Source organism: Anomaloglossus baeobatrachus, chromosome 4 (genome assembly GCF_048569485.1).
Source record: "Anomaloglossus baeobatrachus isolate aAnoBae1 chromosome 4, aAnoBae1.hap1, whole genome shotgun sequence".
Lineage (NCBI taxonomy): Eukaryota > Metazoa > Chordata > Amphibia > Anura > Aromobatidae > Anomaloglossus > Anomaloglossus baeobatrachus.
The window spans coordinates 671,085,938-671,107,217 of NC_134356.1; the positions used below are offsets into that span (position 1 = coordinate 671,085,938).

Sequence of the window (21,280 nt, forward strand, 5' to 3'; positions counted from 1 at the left end):
TTCCAAAAGTCACTGGATGTGAACAGAAAGCCAAAGGAATGGCCAGCACGGGGGTCGAACCTGCAACCTTGGCATTATTAGCACCGTGCTCTAACCGATTGAGCTAACCGGCCACGTCTTTCCACATATCTACTCTTTTTTAATGAACTTGCTCTAATTTTGAGCCAGCTACTGACCTCTCAAAGCTTGATCTGTCCACAGTGAAAGGTAAAATACGTTGAAAGTTGACTAATTCTTAGAGAGCCCATCAAAAGCATAGGAACCAATCTTAAATGAGAATTGACAAGCTTTTTTTATATTATGAGCAATATGTTGCCACCAACCACTCTAACTTGTCACGTGATGAGCCAGTAAATTACGCCATTGCTTGGATTAGTTTTTGCCTGCATTACAATTAGTGATAGACTTAGCTGTCAATATTTACAGTTATATCGAATTCCAATGGCCCAAAACTTCTCAAAAAACGCTTAGAAACTGAAATCTCTGGCCATACAATAGATTATATTTCTCTTTTGCTTCAAGTTGCTTGGATTAGTTTTGCCTGCATTACAATTAGTGATAGACTTAGCTGTCAATATTTACAGTTATATCGAATTCCAGTTGCCCAAAACTTCTTAAAAAACACTTAGAAACTGAAATCTCTGGCCATAAAATAGATTATTTTTCTATTTTGCTTCAAGTCGCTTGGATTAGTTTTGCCTGCATTACAATTAGTGATAGACTTAGCTGTCAATATTTACAGTTATATCGAATTCCAGTTGCCCAAAACTTCTTAAAAAATGCTTAGAAACTGAAATCTCTGGCAATACAATAGATTATATTTCTATTTTGCCTCAATTCGTTACTCTGTCATACTTTAAGGTTAACGATGATGTAACATGGCCACTCTCTTACTCTAACCAAGTTATTTCAAGTTTGTAAATTAATTTTACACATTGGATGGATAAAACCTACGGATCTTTTTCCAAAAGTCACTGGATGTGAACAGAAAGCCAAAGGAATGGCCAGCACGGGGGTCGAACCCGCAACCTTGGTGTTATTAGCACCATGCTCTAACCGATTGAGCTAACCGGCCACTTTTGCTCCATATCTACTCTCTTTTAATGAACTTGCTCTAATTTTGAGCCAGCTACTGATCTCTTAAAGCTTGATCTGTCAACAGTGCAAGGTAAAATACGTTGAAAGTTGACTAATTCTTAGAGAGCCCATCAAAAGCATAGGAACCAATCTTAAATGAGAATTGACAAGCTTTTTTTATTTTATGAGCAATATGTTGCCACCAACCACTCTAACTTGTCACGTGATGAGCCAGTAAATTACGCCATTGCTTGGATTAGTTTTTGCCTGCATTACAATTAGTGATAGACTTAGCTGTCAATATTTACAGTTATATCGAATTCCAGTTGCCCAAAACTTCTTAAAAAACGCTTAGAAACTGAAATCTCTGGCCATACAATAGATTATATTTCTATTTTGCTTCAAGTTGCTTGGATTAGTTTTGCCTGCATTACAATTAGTGATAGACTTAGCTGTCAATATTTACAGTTATATCGAATTCCAGTTGCCCAAAACTTCTTAAAAAACACTTAGAAACTGAAATCTCTGGCCATAAAATAGATTATTTTTCTATTTTGCTTCAAGTCGCTTGGATTAGTTTTGCCTGCATTACAATTAGTGATAGACTTAGCTGTCAATATTTACAGTTATATCGAATTCCAGTTGCCCAAAACTTCTTAAAAAATGCTTAGAAACTGAAATCTTTGGCCATACAATAGATTATATTTCTATTTTGCCTCAATTCGTTACTCTGTCATACTTTAAGGTTAACGATAATGTAACATGACCACTCTCTTACTCTAACCAAGTTATTTCAAGTTTGTAAATTAATTTTACACATTGGATGGATAAAACCTACGGATCTTTTTCCAAAAGTCACTGGATGTGAACAGAAAGCCAAAGGAATAGCCAGCACGGGGGTTGAACCCGCAACCTTGGCGTTATTAGCTCCACGCTCTAACCGATTGAGCTAACCGGCCACTTTTGCTCTATATCTACTCTCTTTTAATGAACTTGCTCTAATTTTGAGCCAGCTACTGACCTCTCAAAGCTTGATCTGTCCACAGTGAAAGGTAAAATATGTTGAAAGTTGACTAATTCTTAGAGAGCCCATCAAAAGCATAGGAACCAATCTTAAATGAGAATTGACAAGCTTTTTTTATATTATGAGCAATATGTTGCCACCAACCATTTTAACTTGTCACGTGATGAGCCAGTAAATTACGCCATTGCTTGGATTAGTTTTTGCCTGCATTACAATTAGTGATAGACTTAGCTGTCAATATTTACAGTTATATCAAATTCCAGTTGCCCAAAACTTCTTAAAAAACGCTTAGAAACTGAAATCTCTGGCCATACAATAGATTATATTTCTATTTTGCTTCAATTCGTTACTCTGTCATACTTTAAGGTTAACGACGATGTAACATGGCCACTCTCTTACTCTAACCAAGTTATTTCAAGTTTGTAAATTAATTTTACACATTGGATGGATAAAACCTATGGATCTTTTTCCAAAAGTCACTGGATGTGAACAGAGAGCCTAAGGAATGGCCAGCACAGGGGTTGAACCCGCAACCTTGGTGTTATAAGCACCACACTCTAACCGATTGAGCTAACCGGCCACTTTTGGCCCATATCTACTCTCTTTTAATGATCTTGCTCTAATTTTGAGCCAGCAACTGACCTCTCAAAGCTTGATCTGTCCACAGTGAAAGGTAAAATACGTTGAAAGTTGACTAATTCTTAGATAGCCTATCAAAAGCATAGGAACCAATCTTAAATGAGAATTGACAAGCTTTTTTTATATTATGAGCAATATGTTACCACCAACCACTCTAACTTGTCATGTGATGAGCCAGTAAATTACGCCATTGCTTGGATTAATTTTTGCCTGCATTACAATTAGTGATAGACTTAGCTGTCAATATTTACAGTTATATCGAATTCCAGTTGCCCAAAACTTCTTAAAAAACGCTTAGAAACTGAAATCTCTGGCCATACAATAGATTATATTTCTATTTTGCTTCAATTCGTTACTCTGTCAGACTTTAAGGTTAACGACGATGTAACATGGCCACTCTCTTACTCTAACCAAGTTATTTCAAGTTTGTAAATTAATATTACACATTGGATGAATAAAACCTACGGATCTTTTTCCAAAAGTCACTGGATGTGAACAGAAAGCCAAAGGAATGGCCAGCACGCAGGTCGAACCCGCAACCTTGGCTTTATTAGCACCACGCTCTAACCGATTGAGCTAACCAGCCACTTTTGCCCCATATCTACTCTCTTTTAATGAACTTGCTCTAATTTTGAGCCAGCTACTGACCTCTCAAAGCTTGATCTGTCCACAGTGAAAGGTAAAATACGTTGAAAGTTGACTAATTCTTAGAGATCCCATCAAAAGCATAGGAACCAATCTTAAATGAGAATTGACAAGTTTTTTTATATTATGAGCAATATGTTGCCACCAACCACTCTAACTTGTCACGTGATGAGCCAGTAAATTACGCCATTGCTTGGATTAGTTTTTGCCTGCATTACAATTAGTGATAGACTTAGCTGTCAATATTTACAGTTATATCGAATTCCAGTTGCCCAAAACTTCTTAAAAAACGCTTAGAAACTGAAATCTCTGGCCATACAATAGATTATATTTCTATTTTGATTCAATTCGTTACTCTGTCATACTTTAAGGTTAACAACGATGTAACATGGCCACTCTCTTACTCTAACCAAGTTATTTCAAGTTTGTAAATTAATTTTACACATTGGATGAATAAAACCTATGGATCTTTTTCCAAAAGTCACTGGATGTGAACAGAAATCCAAAGGAATGGCCAGCACGGAGGTCGAACCCGCAACTTTGGCTTTATTAGCACCACGCGCTAACCGATTGAGCTAACCGGCCACTTTTGCCCCATATCTACTCTCTTTTAATGATCTTGCTCTAATTTTGAGCCAGCTACTGACCTCTCAAAGCTTGATCTGTCCACAGTGAAAGGTAAAATACGTTGAAAGTTGACTAATTCTTAGAGAGCCCATCAAAAGCATAGGAACAAATCTTAAATGAGAATTGACAAGTTTTTTTATATTATGAGCAATATGTTGCCACCAACCACTCTAACTTGTCACGTGATGAGCCAGTAAATTACGCCATTGCTTGGATTAGTTTTTGCCTGCATTACAATTAGTGATAGACTTAGCTGTCAATATTTACAGTTATATCGAATTCCAGTTGCCCAAAACTTCTTAAAAAACGCTTAGGAACTGAAATCCTTGGCCATACAATAGATTATATTTCTATTTTGCATCAATTCGTTACTCTGTCATACTTTAAGGTTAACGACGATGTAACATGGCCACTCTCTTACTCTAACCAAGTTATTTCAAGTTTGTAAATTAATTTTACACATTGGATGGATAAAACCTACGGATCTTTTTCCAAAAGTCACTCGATGTGAACCGATTGAGCTAACCGGCCACTTTTGCCACATATCTACTCTCTTTTAATGAACTTGCTCTAATTTTGAGCCAGCTACTGACCTCTCAAAGCTTGATCTGTCCACAGTGAAAGGTAAAATACGTTGAAAGTTGACTAATTCTTAGAGAGCCCATCAAAAGCATAGGAACCAATCTTAAATGAGAATTGACAAGCTTTTTTTATATTATGAGCAATATGTTGCCACCAAGCACTCTAACTTGTCAAGTGATGAGCCAGTAAATTACGCCATTGCTTGGATTAGTTTTTGCCTGCATTACAATTAGTGATAGACTTAGCTGTCAATATTTACAGTTATATCGAATTCCAGTTGCCCAAAACTTCTTAAAAAACGCTTAGAAACTGAAATCTCTGGCCATACAATAGATTATATTTCTATTTTGCTTCAATTCGTTACTCTGTCATAATTTAAGTTTAAGGACGAAGTAACATGGCCACTCTCTTAGTCTAACCAAGTTATTTCAAGTTTGTAAATTAATTTTACACATTGGATGGATAAAACCTACGGATCTTTTTCCAAAAGTCACTGGATGTGAACAGAAAGCCAGAAGAATGACAAGCACGGGGGTCGAACCGGCAACCTTGGCGTTATTAGCACCACGCTCTAACCGATTGAGCTAACCGGCCACTTTTGCCCCATATCTACTCTATTTTAATGAACTTGCTCTAATTTTGAGCCAGCTACTGACCTCTCAAAGCTTGATCTGTCCACAGTGAAAGGTAAAATACGTTGAAAGTTGACTAATTCTTAGAGAGCCCATCAAAAGCATAGGAACCAATCTTAAATGAGAATTGACAAGCTTTTTTTATATTATGAGCAACATGTTGCCACCAACCACTCTAACTTGTCACGTGATGAGCCAATAAATTACGCCATTGCTTGGAGTAGTTTTTGCCTGAATTACAATTAGTGATAGACTTAGCTGTCAATATTTACAGTTATATCGAATTCCAGTTGCCCAAAACTTCTTAAAAAACGCTTAGAAACTGAAATCTCTGGCCATACAATATATTATATTTCTATTTTGCTTCAATTCGTTACTCTGTCATACTTTAAGGTTAACGACGATGTAACATGGCCACTCTCTTACTCTAACCAAGTTATTTCAAGTTTGTAAATTAATTTTACACATTGGATGGATAAAACCTACGGATCTTTTTCCAAAAGTCACTGGATGTGAACAGAAAGCCAAACGAATAGCCAGCACGGGGGTCGAACCCGCAACCTTGGCGTTATTAGCACCACGCTCTAACCGATTGAGCTAACCGGCCACTTAAGCCCCATATCTACTCTCTTTTAATGAACTTGCTCTAATTTTGAGCCAGCTACTGACCTCTCAAAGCTTGATCTGTCCACAGTGAAAGGTAAAATACGTTGAAAGTTGACTAATTCTTAGAGAGCCCATCAAAAGCATAGGAACCAATCTTAAATGAGAATTGACAAGCTTTTTTTATATTATGAGCAATATGTTGCCACCAACCACTCTAACTTGTCACGTGATGAGCCAGTAACTTACGCCATTGCTTGGATTAGTTTTTGCCTGCATTACAATTAGTGATAGACTTAGCTGTCAATATTTACAGTTATATCAAATTCCAGTTGCTCAAAACTTCTTAAAAAACGCTTAGAAACTGAAATCTCTGGCCATACAATAGATTATATTTCTATTTTGCTTCAATTCGTTACTCTGTCATGCTTTAAGGTTAACGACGAAGTAACATGGCCACTCTCTTACTCTAACCAAGTTATTTCAAGTTTGTAAATTAATTTTACACATTGGATGGATAAAACCTACGGATCTTTTTTTAAAAGTCACTGGATGTGAACAGAAAGCAAAAAGAATGGCCAGCACGGGGGTCGAACCCGCAACCTTGGCGTTATTAGCACCACGCTCTAACTGATTGAGCTAACCGGCCACTTTTGCCCCATATCTACTCTCTTTTAATGAACTTGCTCTAATTTTGAGCCAGCTACTGACCTCTCAAAGCTTGATCTGTCCACAGTGAAAGGTAAAATACGTTGAAAGTTGACTAATTCTTAGAGAGCCCATCAAAAGCATAGGAACCAATCTTAAATGAGAATTGACAAGCTTTTTTATATTATGAGCAATATGTTGCCACCAACCACTCTAACTTGTCACGTGATGAGCCAGTAAATTACGCCATTGCTTGGATTAGTTTTTGCCTGCATTACAATTAGTGATAGACTTAGCTGTCAATATTTACAGTTATATCGAATTCCAGTTGCCCAAAACTTCTTAAAAAACGCTTAGAAACTGAAATCTCTGGCCATACAATAGATTATATTTCTATTTTGCTTCAATTCGTTACTCTGTCATACTTTAAGGTTAACGACGATGTAACATGGCCACTCTCTTACTCTAACCAAGTTATTTCAAGTTTGTAAATTAATTTTACACATTGGATAAATAAAACCTACGGATCTTTTTCCAAAAGTCACTGGATGTGAACAGAAAGCCAAAGGAATGGCCAGCACGGGGGTCGAACCTGCAACCTTGGCGTTATTAGCACCACGCTCTAACAGATTGAGCTAACCGGCCACTTATGCCCCATATCTACTCTCTTTTAATGAACTTGCTCTAATTTTGAGCCAGCTACTGACCTCTCAAAGCTTGATCTGTCCACAGTGATAGGTAAAATATGTTGAAAGTTGACTAATTCTTAGAGTGCCCATCAAAAGCATAGGAACCAATCTTAAATGAGAATTGACAAGCTTTTTTTATATTATGAGCAATATGTTGCCACCAACCACTCTAACTTGTCACGTGATGAGCCAGTAAATTACGCCATTGCTTGGATTAGTTTTTGACTGCATTACAATTAGTGATAGACTTAGCTGTCAATATTTACAGTTATATTGAATTCCAGTTGCCCAAAACTTCTTAAAAAACGCTTAGAAACTGAAATCTCTGGCCATACAATAGATTATATTTCTATTTTGCTTCAATTCGTTACTCTGTCATGCTTTAAGGTTAACGACGAAGTAACATGGCCACTCTCTTACTCTAACCAAGTTATTTCAAGTTTGTAAATTAATTTTACACATTGGATGGATAAAACCTACGGATCTTTTTTTAAAAGTCACTGGATGTGAACAGAAAGCAAAAAGAATGGCCAGCACGGGGGTCGAACCCGCAACCTTGGCGTTATTAGCACCACGCTCTAACTGATTGAGCTAACCGGCCACTTTTGCCCCATATCTACTCTCTTTTAATGAACTTGCTCTAATTTTGAGCCAGCTACTGACCTCTCAAAGCTTGATCTGTCCACAGTGAAAGGTAAAATACGTTGAAAGTTGACTAATTCTTAGAGAGCCCATCAAAAGCATAGGAACCAATCTTAAATGAGAATTGACAAGCTTTTTTTATATTATGAGCAATATGTTGCCACCAACCACTCTAACTTGTCACGTGATGAGCCAGTAAATTACGCCATTGCTTGGATTAGTTTTTGCCTGCATTACAATTAGTGATAGACTTAGCTGTCAATATTTACAGTTATATCGAATTCCAGTTGCCCAAAACTTCTTAAAAAACGCTTAGAAACTGAAATCTCTGGCCATACAATAGATTATATTTCTATTTTGCTTCAATTCGTTACTCTGTCATACTTTAAGGTTAACGACGATGTAACATGGCCACTCTCTTACTCTAACCAAGTTATTTCAAGTTTGTAAATTAATTTTACACATTGGATAAATAAAACCTACGGATCTTTTTCCAAAAGTCACTGGATGTGAACAGAAAGCCAAAGGAATGGCCAGCACGGGGGTCGAACCTGCAACCTTGGCGTTATTAGCACCACGCTCTAACAGATTGAGCTAACCGGCCACTTATGCCCCATATCTACTCTCTTTTAATGAACTTGCTCTAATTTTGAGCCAGCTACTGACTTCTCAAAGCTTGATCTGTCCACAGTGATAGGTAAAATATGTTGAAAGTTGACTAATTCTTAGAGTGCCCATCAAAAGCATAGGAACCAATCTTAAATGAGAATTGACAAGCTTTTTTTATATTATGAGCAATATGTTGCCACCAACCACTCTAACTTGTCACGTGATGAGCCAGTAAATTACGCCATTGCTTGGATTAGTTTTTGCCTGCATTACAATTAGTGATAGACTTAGCTGTCAATATTTACAGTTATATCGAATTCCAGTTGCCCAAAACTTCTTAAAAAACGCTTAGAAACTGAAATCTCTGGCCATACAATAGATTATATTTCTATTTTGCTTCAATTCGTTACTCTGTCATACTTTAAGGTTAACGACGATGTAACATGGCCACTCTCTTACTCTAAGCAAGTTATTTCAAGTTTGTAAATTAATTTTACACATTGGATGGATAAAACCTACGGATCTTTTTCCAAAAGTCACTGGATGTGAACAGAAAGCCAAAGGAATGGCCAGCACGGGGGTCGAACCCGCAACCTTGGCGTTATTAGCACCACGCTCTAACCAATTGAGCTAACCGGCCACTTTTGCCCAATATCTACTCTCTTTTAATGAACTTGCTCTAATTTTGAGCCAGCTACTGACCTCTCAAAGCTTGATCTGTCCACAGTGAAAGGTAAAATACGTTGAAAGTTGACTAATTCTTAGAGAGCCCATCAAAAGCATAGGAACCAATCTTAAATGTGAATTGACAAGCTTTTTTTATATTATGAGCAATATGTTGCCACCAACCACTCTAACTTGTCACGTGATGAGCCAGTAAATTACGCCATTGCTTGGATTAGTTTTTGCCTGCATTACAATTAGTGATAGACTTAGCTGTCAATATTTACAGTTATATCGAATTCCAGTTACCCAAAACTTCTTAAAAAACACTTAGAAACTGAAATCTCCGGCCATACAATAGATTATATTTCTATTTTGCTTCAATTCGTTACTCTGTCATACTTTAATGTTAACGACGATGTAACATGGCCACTCTCTTACTCTAAGCAAGTTATTTCAAGTTTGTAAAATAATTTTACACATTGGATGGATAAAACCTACGGATCTTTTTCCAAAAGTCACTGGATGTGAACAGAAAGCCAAAGGAATGGCCAGCACGGGGGTTGAACCCGCAACCTTGGCGTTATTAGCACCACGCTCTAACCGATTGAGCTAACCGGCACTGTTGCCCCATATCTACTCTCTTTTAATGAACTTGCTCTAATTTTGAGCCAGCTACTGACCTCTCAAAGCTTGATCTGTCCACAGTGAAAGGTAAAATACGTTGAAAGTTGACTAATTCTTAGAGAGCCCATCAAAAGCATAGGAACCAATCTTAAATGAGAATTGACAAGCTTTTTTTATATTATGAGCAATATGTTGCCACCAACCACTCTAACTTGTCACGTGATGAGCCAGTAAATTACGCCATTGCTTGGATTAGTTTTTGTGTGCATTACAATTAGTGATAGACTTAGCTGTCAATATTTACAGTTATATCGAATTCCAGTTGCCCAAAACTTCTTAAAAAACGCTTAGAAACTGAAATCTCTGGCCATACAATAGATTATATTTCTATTTTGCTTCAATTCGTTACTCTGTCATACTTTAAGGTTAACGACGATGTAACATGGCCACTCTCTTACTCTAAGCAAGTTATTTCAAGTTTGTAAATTAATTTTACACATTGGATGGATAAAACCTACGGATCTTTTTCCAAAAGTCACTGGATGTGAACAGAAAGCCAAAGGAATGGCCAGCACGGGGGTCGAACCCGCAACCTTGGCGTTATTAGCACCACGCTCTAACCAATTGAGCTAACCGGCCACTTTTGCCCCATATCTACTCTCTTCTAATGAACTTGCTCTAATTTTGAGCCAGCTACTGACCTCTCAAAGCTTGATCTGTCCACAGTGAAAGGTAAAATACGTTGAAAGTTGACTAATTCTTAGAGAGCCCATCAAAAGCATAGGAACCAATCTTAAATGAGAATTGACAAGCTTTTTTATATTATGAGCAATATGTTGCCACCAACCACTCTAACTTGTCACGTGATGAGCCAGTAAATTACGCCATTGCTTGGATTAGTTTTTGCCTGCATTACAATTAGTGATAGACTTAGCTGTCAATATTTACAGTTATATCGAATTCCAGTTGCCCAAAACTTCTTAAAAAACGCTTAGAAACTGAAATCTCTGGCCATACAATAGATTATATTTCTATTTTGCTTCAATTCGTTACTCTGTCATACTTTAAGGTTAACGACGATGTAACATGGCCACTCTCTTACTCTAACCAAGTTATTTCAAGTTTGTAAATTAATTTTACACATTGGATAAATAAAACCTACGGATCTTTTTCCAAAAGTCACTGGATGTGAACAGAAAGCCAAAGGAATGGCCAGCACGGGGGTCGAACCTGCAACCTTGGCGTTATTAGCACCACACTCTAACAGATTGAGCTAACCGGCCACTTATGCCCCATATCTACTCTCTTTTAATGAACTTGCTCTAATTTTGAGCCAGCTACTGACCTCTCAAAGCTTGATCTGTCCACAGTGATAGGTAAAATATGTTGAAAGTTGACTAATTCTTAGAGTGCCCATCAAAAGCATAGGAACCAATCTTAAATGAGAATTGACAAGCTTTTTTTATATTATGAGCAATATGTTGCCACCAACCACTCTAACTTGTCACGTGATGAGCCAGTAAATTACGCCATTGCTTGGATTAGTTTTTGACTGCATTACAATTAGTGATAGACTTAGCTGTCAATATTTACAGTTATATTGAATTCCAGTTGCCCAAAACTTCTTAAAAAACGCTTAGAAACTGAAATCTCTGGCCATACAATAGATTATATTTCTATTTTGCTTCAATTCGTTACTCTGTCATGCTTTAAGGTTAACGACGAAGTAACATGGCCACTCTCTTACTCTAACCAAGTTATTTCAAGTTTGTAAATTAATTTTACACATTGGATGGATAAAACCTACGGATCTTTTTTTAAAAGTCACTGGATGTGAACAGAAAGCAAAAAGAATGGCCAGCACGGGGGTCGAACCCGCAACCTTGGCGTTATTAGCACCACGCTCTAACTGATTGAGCTAACCGGCCACTTTTGCCCCATATCTACTCTCTTTTAATGAACTTGCTCTAATTTTGAGCCAGCTACTGACCTCTCAAAGCTTGATCTGTCCACAGTGAAAGGTAAAATACGTTGAAAGTTGACTAATTCTTAGAGAGCCCATCAAAAGCATAGGAACCAATCTTAAATGAGAATTGACAAGCTTTTTTTATATTATGAGCAATATGTTGCCACCAACCACTCTAACTTGTCACGTGATGAGCCAGTAAATTACGCCATTGCTTGGATTAGTTTTTGCCTGCATTACAATTAGTGATAGACTTAGCTGTCAATATTTACAGTTATATCGAATTCCAGTTGCCCAAAACTTCTTAAAAAACGCTTAGAAACTGAAATCTCTGGCCATACAATAGATTATATTTCTATTTTGCTTCAATTCGTTACTCTGTCATACTTTAAGGTTAACGACGATGTAACATGGCCACTCTCTTACTCTAACCAAGTTATTTCAAGTTTGTAAATTAATTTTACACATTGGATAAATAAAACCTACGGATCTTTTTCCAAAAGTCACTGGATGTGAACAGAAAGCCAAAGGAATGGCCAGCACGGGGGTCGAACCTGCAACCTTGGCGTTATTAGCACCACGCTCTAACAGATTGAGCTACCCGGCCACTTATGCCCCATATCTACTCTCTTTTAATGAACTTGCTCTAATTTTGAGCCAGCTACTGACCTCTCAAAGCTTGATCTGTCCACAGTGATAGGTAAAATATGTTGAAAGTTGACTAATTCTTAGAGTGCCCATCAAAAGCATAGGAACCAATCTTAAATGAGAATTGACAAGCTTTTTTTATATTATGAGCAATATGTTGCCACCAACCACTCTAACTTGTCACGTGATGAGCCAGTAAATTACGCCATTGCTTGGATTAGTTTTTGCCTGCATTACAATTAGTGATAGACTTAGCTGTCAATATTTACAGTTATATCGAATTCCAGTTGCCCAAAACTTCTTAAAAAACGCTTAGAAACTGAAATCTCTGGCCATACAATAAATTATATTTCTATTTTGCTTCAATTCGTTACTCTGTCATACTTTAAGGTTAACGACGATGTAACATGGCCACTCTCTTACTCTAAGCAAGTTATTTCAAGTTTGTAAATTAATTTTACACATTGGATGGATAAAACCTACGGATCTTTTTCCAAAAGTCACTGGATGTGAACAGAAAGCCAAAGGAATGGCCAGCACGGGGGTCGAACCCGCAACCTTGGCGTTATTAGCACCACGCTCTAACCAATTGAGCTAACCGGCCACTTTTGCCCAATATCTACTCTCTTTTAATGAACTTGCTCTAATTTTGAGCCAGCTACTGACCTCTCAAAGCTTGATCTGTCCACAGTGAAAGGTAAAATACGTTGAAAGTTGACTAATTCTTAGAGAGCCCATCAAAAGCATAGGAACCAATCTTAAATGAGAATTGACAAGCTTTTTTTATATTATGAGCAATATGTTGCCACCAACCACTCTAACTTGTCACGTGATGAGCCAGTAAATTACGCCATTGCTTGGATTAGTTTTTGTGTGCATTACAATTAGTGATAGACTTAGCTGTCAATATTTACAGTTATATCGAATTCCAGTTGCCCAAAACTTCTTAAAAAACGCTTAGAAACTGAAATCTCTGGCCATACAATAGATTATATTTCTATTTTGCTTCAATTCGTTACTCTGTCATACTTTAAGGTTAACGACGATGTAACATGGCCACTCTCTTACCCTAACCAAGTTATTTCAAGTTTGTAAATTAATTTTAAGAGTAACGAATTGAAGCAAAATAGAAATATAATCTATTGTATGGCCAGAGATTTCAGTTTCTAAGTGTTTTTTAAGAAGTTTTGGGCAACTGGAATTCGATATAACTGTAAATATTGACAGCTAAGTCTATCACTAATTGTAATGCAGGCAAAAACTAATCCAAGCAATGGCGTAATTTACTGGCTCATCACGTGACAAGTTAGAGTGGTTGGTGGCAACATATTGCTCATAATATAAAAAAAGCTTGTCAATTCTCATTTAAGATTGGTTCCTATGCTTTTGATGGGCTCTCTAAGAATTAGTCAACTTTCAACGTATTTTACCTTTCACTGTGGACAGATCAAGCTTTGAGAGGTCAGTAGCTGGCTCAAAATTAGAGCAAGTTCATTAAAAGTTGACTAATTCTTAGAGAGCCCATCAAAAGCATAGGAACAAATCTTAAATGAGAATTGACAAGCTTTTTTTATATTATGAGCAATATGTTGCCACCAACCACTCTAACTTGTCACGTGATGAGCCAGTAAATTACGCCATTGCTTGGATTAGTTTTTGCCTGCATTACAATTAGTGATAGACTTAGCTGTCAATATTTACAGTTATATCGAATTCCAGTTGCCCAAAACTTCTTAAAAAACGCTTAGAAACTGAAATCTCTGGCCATACAATAGATTATATTTCTATTTTGCTTCAAGTTGCTTGGATTAGTTTTGCCTGCATTACAATTAGTGATAGACTTAGCTGTCAATATTTACAGTTATATCGAATTCCAGTTGCCCAAAACTTCTTAAAAAATGCTTAGAAACTGAAATCTCTGGCCATACAATAGATTATATTTCTATTTTGCTTCAAGTTGCTTGGATTAGTTTTGCCTGCATTACAATTAGTGATAGACTTAGCTGTCAATATTTACAGTTATATCGAATTCCAGTTGCCCAAAACTTCTTAAAAAACACTTAGAAACTGAAATCTCTGGCCACAAAATAGATTATTTTTCTATTTTGCTTCAAGTCGCTTGGATTAGTTTTGCCTGCATTACAATTAGTGATAGACTTAGCTGTCAATATTTACAATTATATCGAGTTCCAGTTGCCCAAAACTTCTTAAAAAACGCTTAGAAACTGAAATCTCTGGCCATAAAATAGATTATATTTCTATTTTGCTTCAATTCGTTACTCTGTCATACTTTAAGGTTAACGACGATGTAACATGACCACTCTCTTACTCTAAGCAAGTTATTTCAAGTTTGTAAATTAATTTTACACATTGGATGTATAAAACCTACGGATCTTTTTCCAAAAGTCACTGGATGTGAACAGAAAGCCAAAGGAATGGCCAGCACGTGGGTCGAACCCGCAACCTTGGCGTTATTAGCACCTCGCTCTAACCAATTGAGCTAACCGGCCACTCATGACCCACATCCTCTCTCTTTTATTGAACTTGCTCTAATTTTGAGCCAGCTACTGACCTCTCAAAGCTTGATCTGTCCACAGTGAAAGGTAAAATACGATGAAAGTTGAATAAATCTTAGAGAGCCCATCAAAAGCAAAGGAACCAATCTTAAATGAAAATTAACAAGCTTTTTTTATATTATGAGCAATATGTTGCCACCAACCACTCCAACTTGCCACGTGATGAGCCAGTAAATTATGGCATTGCATGGAATAGTTTTTGCCTGCATTACAGTTAGTGATAGACTTAGCTGTCAATATTTACAGTTAAATCGAATTCCAGTTACCCAAAACTTCTTAAAAAATGCTTAGAAACTGAAATCTCTGGCCATAAAATAGATTATATTTCTATTTTGCTTCAATTCGCTTGGATTAGTTTTTGCCTGCATTACAATTAGTGATAGACTTAGCTGTCAATATTTACAGTTATATCGAATTCCAGTTGCCCAAAACTTCTTAAAAAACGCTTAGAAACTGAATTCTTTGGCCATAAAATAGATTATATTTCTATTTTGCTTCAATTCGTTACTCTGTCATACTTTAAGGTTAACGACGATGTAACATGGCCACTCTCTAACCCTAAGCAAGTTATTTCAAGTTTGTAAATTAATTTTACACATTGGATGGATAAAATCTACGGATCTTTTTCCAAAAGTTACTGAATGTGAACAGAAAGCCAATGGAATGGCCAGCACAGGGGTCGAACCCGCAACCTTGGCGTTATTAGCACTACGCTCTAACCGATTGAGCTAACCGGCCACTTTTGCCCCATATCTACTGTCTTTTAATGAACTTGCTCTATTATTGAGCCAGCTACTGACCTCTCAAAGCTTGATCTGTCCACAGTGAAAGGTAAAATACGTTGAAAGTTGAATAATTCTTAGAGAGCCCATCAAAAGCAAAGGAACCAATCTTAAATGAGAATTGACAAGCTTTTTTTATATTATGAGCAATATGTTGCCACCAACCACTACTTGTCACTAGAGATGAGCGAACCGGTCCCGGTTCGGCTCGAGGCGGTTCGCCGAACGGGGGGTCTGGCTCGAGTTCGGCTCGTCGAACGTTCGACGAACCGAACTAGAACCAATAGGCTATAATGGGAGGCAATCACAAACACATAAAAATGCATTATAAATGTACACAAACAGTTAATAAACATTGCCATAACACTTACCGGTCCTCGCGATCCCTTCTGCACTCTGTCTCCTGCCGCTATTCCATCCGATGATCGCTGAATCCTCCCGGTGACCTGCACTGCCAGCAGAGAAGCAGGACCTATCGTGACGTCAAAATAGCCATGTGACCAGTCACGTGGCTATTATCTCATTGGCTACAGACTGGTCACATGACTATGACACGTCATGTAGGACCTGCGAGTGCATCTCTCCGGTACACGGTGCACATATGTGTATCGCCGTGTACCGGCGACATGCTCTAGCACACGGTCGACTCCCCGTTCCGTTAGGGACCGGCTGACACAGCCGGTCATTAACGGAGATCACCGTTGCCATAGCAACGCAGTTAGCGGTGACGTCACCGCTAACCGCGGCTCCGGGAGCACCGTTGCTATGGTAACGCGTCTGTCAGCGTTACCGCTGTTACCGCTAGCAGCCAGCAGTGATCACTCACGGAGTGAAGGCTGCACGCTGCTTCCCGATTGTAGTGAGCATTGTAGTTAGGATGGAGGTTCCCCAGCCCCAAGTGATGCCCCTCACTACAATCGTCACTACTACTACACTAGAAAGAAAGAAGACAGAAGAGCAGGATCGTGGAGGGCTGACAGGGGTAATAAAGATGGAGTCTCTAATGTGTCTGTGTATTTATTTCTATTAAAGTATTTTTTCTCTGTGTGGTGTCTTTTTTTAACCCTTTATTGGAGATTCTTAATGGCCGGGTCAAACGTGCCTGACATTAAGAATCTCTGGCTTAATACTGGCTGGTAAAACAAAGCCAGTATTAACTCATGATTACCCAACAAGCCACCCGGCTCCAGGGCTGTTGGAAGAGTTGGATACAGCGCCAGATGATGGCGCTTCTATGAGAGCGCCATTTTCTGGGACGGCTGCGGACTGAAATCCGCAGCAGAGGCGCCCACAAACCTCGGGCTAACCTGTGCTGCGGATTCCAATCCCCAGCTGCCTAGTTGTACCCGGCTGGACACAAAAATAGGGCGAAGCCCACGTCATTTGTTTTTTAATTATTTCATGAAATAAGTGAAATAATTAAAAAAAACGGGCTTCCCTATATTTTTGGTTCCCAGCCGGGTACAAATAGGCAACTGGGGGTTGGAGGCAGCCCGTGGCTGCCAGCTGTACCTGGCTAGCATACAAAAATATGGCGAAGCCCACGTCATTTTTTTGGTGGGCAAAAAACTTCTGCATGCAGTCCTGGATGGAGTATGCTGAGCCTTGTAGTTCTGCAGCTGCTGTCTGCTCTTCTCCATACAGACAGACAGCAGCTGCAGAACTACAAGGCTCAGCATACTCCATCCAGGACTGTATGCAGAAGTTTTTTGCCCCCTGAAAAAATTATGTGGCTTCGCCATATTTTTGTATGCTAGCCAGGTACAGCAGGCAGGTACGGCTGCCCCCAACCCCCAGTTGCCTATTTGTACCCGGCTGGGAACCAAAAATAAAGGGAAGCCCTTTTTTTATTATTTCATGAATTTCATGAAATAATTAGAAAACAAATGACGTAGGCTTTGCCCCATTTTTGTGTCCAGCCAGGTACAACTAGGCAGCTGGGGATTGGAATCCGCAGCACAGGTTGGCCTGAGCTTTCTGGGCCCCACTGCTGCGATTTGCAGTCTGCAGCCGCCTCAGAAAATGGCATTTTCATAGAAGCGCCATCTTCTGGCGCTGTATCCAACTCTTCCAGCACCTGCCTGCTATACCTGGCTAGCATACAAAAATATGGCGAAGCTCACGTCCTTTTTTTGTAGCTTTTTGGCAAAAAAAAAAAAAAATGCTTCCCTGGATTTTCCATTGCCAGTGAAGGTAACACCAAGCAGTGGGGGTTAGCAGCCAGTAGCTGCTTGGATTACCCTTAGCTAGCAATACAAAAAATGCAGTGGGAGCTAACATATATTTTTTTTAATTATTTATTTAAATAACTAAAAATAAAATGGGCTTCCCTGTATTTTGATTGCTGGACATCACAGTGCTGTAAAAATAAATCTTTAAAAAAATGACGTAGCGCTCCGCGGTATTTTTGATTCTCAGCGCAGATAAAGCAGACAGCTATGGGTTGCCACCCCCATCTGCCTGCCGTTACCTTGGTTGGCAATCAAAATACAGGGAAGCCCATTAATTTTTTCTATTTAAAAAATAGTTAAAAAAAAAAAATTACGTTGGGTCCCCCCATTTTTGATAGCCAGCTAGGGTAAAGCAGACGGCTGTAGCCTGAAAACCACAGCTGGCAGCTTTACCGTGGTTGGGGATCCAATGTGGAGGTCCCCTCAGGCTCTTTTTTATAATTATTTTATAAATATTAATAATTACACAATAAAAGTAGGGGACCCCCCAAATTGGATCACCAGCCAAGGTAAAGCGGACAGCTGTGGTCTGGTATTCTCAGGGTGGGAAGGTCCATAGTTATTGGGCCTTCACAGCCTAAAAATAGCAGGCCGCAGGCACCCCAGACGTGGCGCATCCACTAGATGCGCCAATCCTGGCGCTTCACCCCAGCTCATCCCGTGCCCTGGTGCAGTGGCAAACGGGGTAATAAATCGGGTTGATACTAGCTGTAAAGTCACCTGAGATCAAGCCCAGCAGTTTGTGATGTCATGGCGTCTATTAGATACCCAACATCATAAACTGTCAGTACTAACAAAAACAAAAAATCGACAAAAGAAATTTATTTGAAAAAACAGTCCCCAAAACATTTCCTCTTTCACCAATTTATTGTAAGAAAAAAAATAAAGGGGTCCCACGACGACTCTGGACCGTCTAGAATATGGGGGGGGAGACACTCAGGGAACGTATCCCCCATTTTCTAGGAGTGCGGACCCTTCATGTGAGGAGTGTGGGTGCAATGAATCTGCACTCACTCTCCCCGGGTCCACAGCAGCAGAGTCCATGTCGTAATGGTTGCTACCAAAGCTGCAATGCCCTGCTCATGAGGTAAGGGCATGCCTAATCAGGAGAACTACTGTAGAGGAAGCTCTGCTCACTGGTATATAGGTGCTCAGAGGTAATAATAGATAAAATTAGTGAGTAACCTCGGCACTCTATATCTCCCAGACTAAGTCAGTAAGTCACAACGGATAGTAATGCAAAATCACTCTTTATTGGTCCGTATTAAGAAAATTTTTTTTTCATAAGCATATATGTTTTTGTCCAAAACAAGTTACAAATGACGTTTCGGCCTGAGCCTTCGTCAGATTGGACTTATCTGCATGTAATCATGAAAAATGACAATAATCAGTATCACATAAGAGTGAGAGAACAATAACATAAACTCGAACAATGTAGAGGTACAATTGGGATGCAGCAAAAAAATTGCAACACAGCAAGAAATGAAACACATGATACAAATGTCATAATACAGTACAAGGACAATATAGTAATGACAAATATGGGGTCAGAGTAGACTTAGACAGCTCTGGTACGAAAGAGATGTCAATCATAAAGTAACATGTGCAGTAGGTGTAGAGCTACACTATGCATGGCAGAGCTAATGGGTAGACCGACCATAGAAAAAGTAGAGAAAAAGTGGAGAAAAAGTGGAGAATAAGTGGAACATAAGAGGAGAAAAAGTGGAGAAAAAGTGGAGAAAAAAGTGGAGAAAAAGTGGAGAAAAAGTGGAGAAAAAGTGGAGAAAAAGTGGAGAAAAAGTGGAGATTAAGAGGAGAAAAAGTGGAGAAAAAAGTGGAGAAAAAGTGGAGAAAAAGTGGAGCATAAGTGGAGAAAAAGTGGAGAAAAAGTGGAGCATAAGAGGAGAAAAAGTGGAGAAAAAAGTGGAGAAAAAGTGGAGAAAAAGTGGAGCATAAGAGGAGAAAAAGTGGAGAAAAAGTGGAGAAAAAGTGGAGCATAAGAGGAGAAAAAGTGGAGAAAAAGTGGAGAAAAAGTGGAGCATAAGAGGAGAAAAAGTGGAGATTAAGAGGAGAAAAAGTGGAGAAAAAGTGGAGAAAAAAGTGGAGAAAAAGTGGAGAAAAAGTGGAGAAAAAGTGGAGAAAAAGTGGAGAAAAAGTGGAGATTAAGAGGAGAAAAAGTGGAGAAAAAAGTGGAGAAAAAGTGGAGAAAAAGTGGAGCATAAGTGGAGAAAAAGTGGAGAAAAAGTGGAGCATAAGAGGAGAAAAAGTGGAGAAAAAGTGGAGAAAAAAGTGGAGAAAAAGTGGAGAAAAAGTGGAGAAAAAGTGGAGAAAAAGTGGAGAAAAAGTGGAGATTAAGAGGAGAAAAAGTGGAGAAAAAGTGGAGAAAAAGTGGAGCATAAGAGGAGAAAAAGTGGAGAAAAAAGTGGAGAAAACGTGGAGAAAAAGTGGAGAAAAAGTGGAGAAAAAGTGGAGCATAAGAGGAGAAAAAGTGGAGAAAAAGTGGAGAAAAAAGTGGAGAAAAAGTGGAGTAAAAGTGGAGAAAAAATGGAGAAAAAGTGGAGAAAAAGTGGAGATTAAGAGGAGAAAAAGTGGAGAAAAAGTGGAGAAAAAGTGGAGCATAAGAGGAGAAAAAGTGGAGAAAAAAGTGGAGAAAACGTGGAGAAAACGTGGAGAAAAAGTGGAGAAAAAGTGGAGAAAGTGGAGAAAAAAATGGAGAAAAAGTGGAGAAAAAGTGGAGAAAAAGTGGAGCATAAGAGGAGAAAAAGTGGAGAAAAAAGTGGAGAAAACGTGGAGAAAAAGTGGAGAAAAAGTGGAGAAAAAGTGGAGCATAAGAGGAGAAAAAGTGGAGAAAAAGTGGAGAAAAAAGTGGAGAAAAAGTGGAGTAAAAGTGGAGAAAAAATGGAGAAAAAGTGGAGAAAAAGTGGAGATTAAGAGGAGAAAAAGTGGAGAAAAAGTGGAGAAAAAGTGGAGCATAAGAGGAGAAAAAGTGGAGAAAAAAGTGGAGAAAACGTGGAGAAAACGTGGAGAAAAAGTGGAGAAAAAGTGGAGAAAGTGGAGAAAAAAATGGAGAAAAAGTGGAGAAAAAGTGGAGAAAAAGTGGAGAATAAGAGGAGAAAAAGTGGAGAAAAAGTGGAGAAAAAGTGGAGAATAAGAGGAGAAAAAGTGGAGAATAAGTGGAGAAAAAAATGGAGAAAAAGTGGAGAAAAAGTGGAGAGAAAGTGGAGAAAAAAATGGAGAAAAAGTGGAACACCCTTTGGTACCTTTCATGTGGCACTAAGGGGTGCTTAGCTTTGTATTTAGCCAAAAAAATGAAAAAAAAATGACATAGGGTTCCCCCTAGTTTTGTAGCCAGCTAGGGTAAAGCAGACGG

General features: G+C 38.5%; 5 non-coding genes across 5 annotated transcripts; all 5 read right to left on the reverse strand.

Moving 5' to 3' along the window:
* Positions 1–1,001: 1,001 nt before the first annotated feature.
* Positions 1,002–1,075, reverse strand: TRNAI-AAU (transfer RNA isoleucine (anticodon AAU)). Its single transcript has one exon. It is a non-coding gene; the product is annotated as a tRNA-Ile (tRNA).
* A 4,684-nt stretch (positions 1,076–5,759) lies between these two features.
* Positions 5,760–5,833, reverse strand: TRNAI-AAU (transfer RNA isoleucine (anticodon AAU)). Its single transcript has one exon. It is a non-coding gene; the product is annotated as a tRNA-Ile (tRNA).
* A 3,150-nt stretch (positions 5,834–8,983) lies between these two features.
* Positions 8,984–9,057, reverse strand: TRNAI-AAU (transfer RNA isoleucine (anticodon AAU)). Its single transcript has one exon. It is a non-coding gene; the product is annotated as a tRNA-Ile (tRNA).
* A 1,215-nt stretch (positions 9,058–10,272) lies between these two features.
* Positions 10,273–10,346, reverse strand: TRNAI-AAU (transfer RNA isoleucine (anticodon AAU)). Its single transcript has one exon. It is a non-coding gene; the product is annotated as a tRNA-Ile (tRNA).
* A 2,505-nt stretch (positions 10,347–12,851) lies between these two features.
* Positions 12,852–12,925, reverse strand: TRNAI-AAU (transfer RNA isoleucine (anticodon AAU)). The gene has a single exon. It is a non-coding gene; the product is annotated as a tRNA-Ile (tRNA).
* Positions 12,926–21,280: the final 8,355 nt, after the last annotated feature.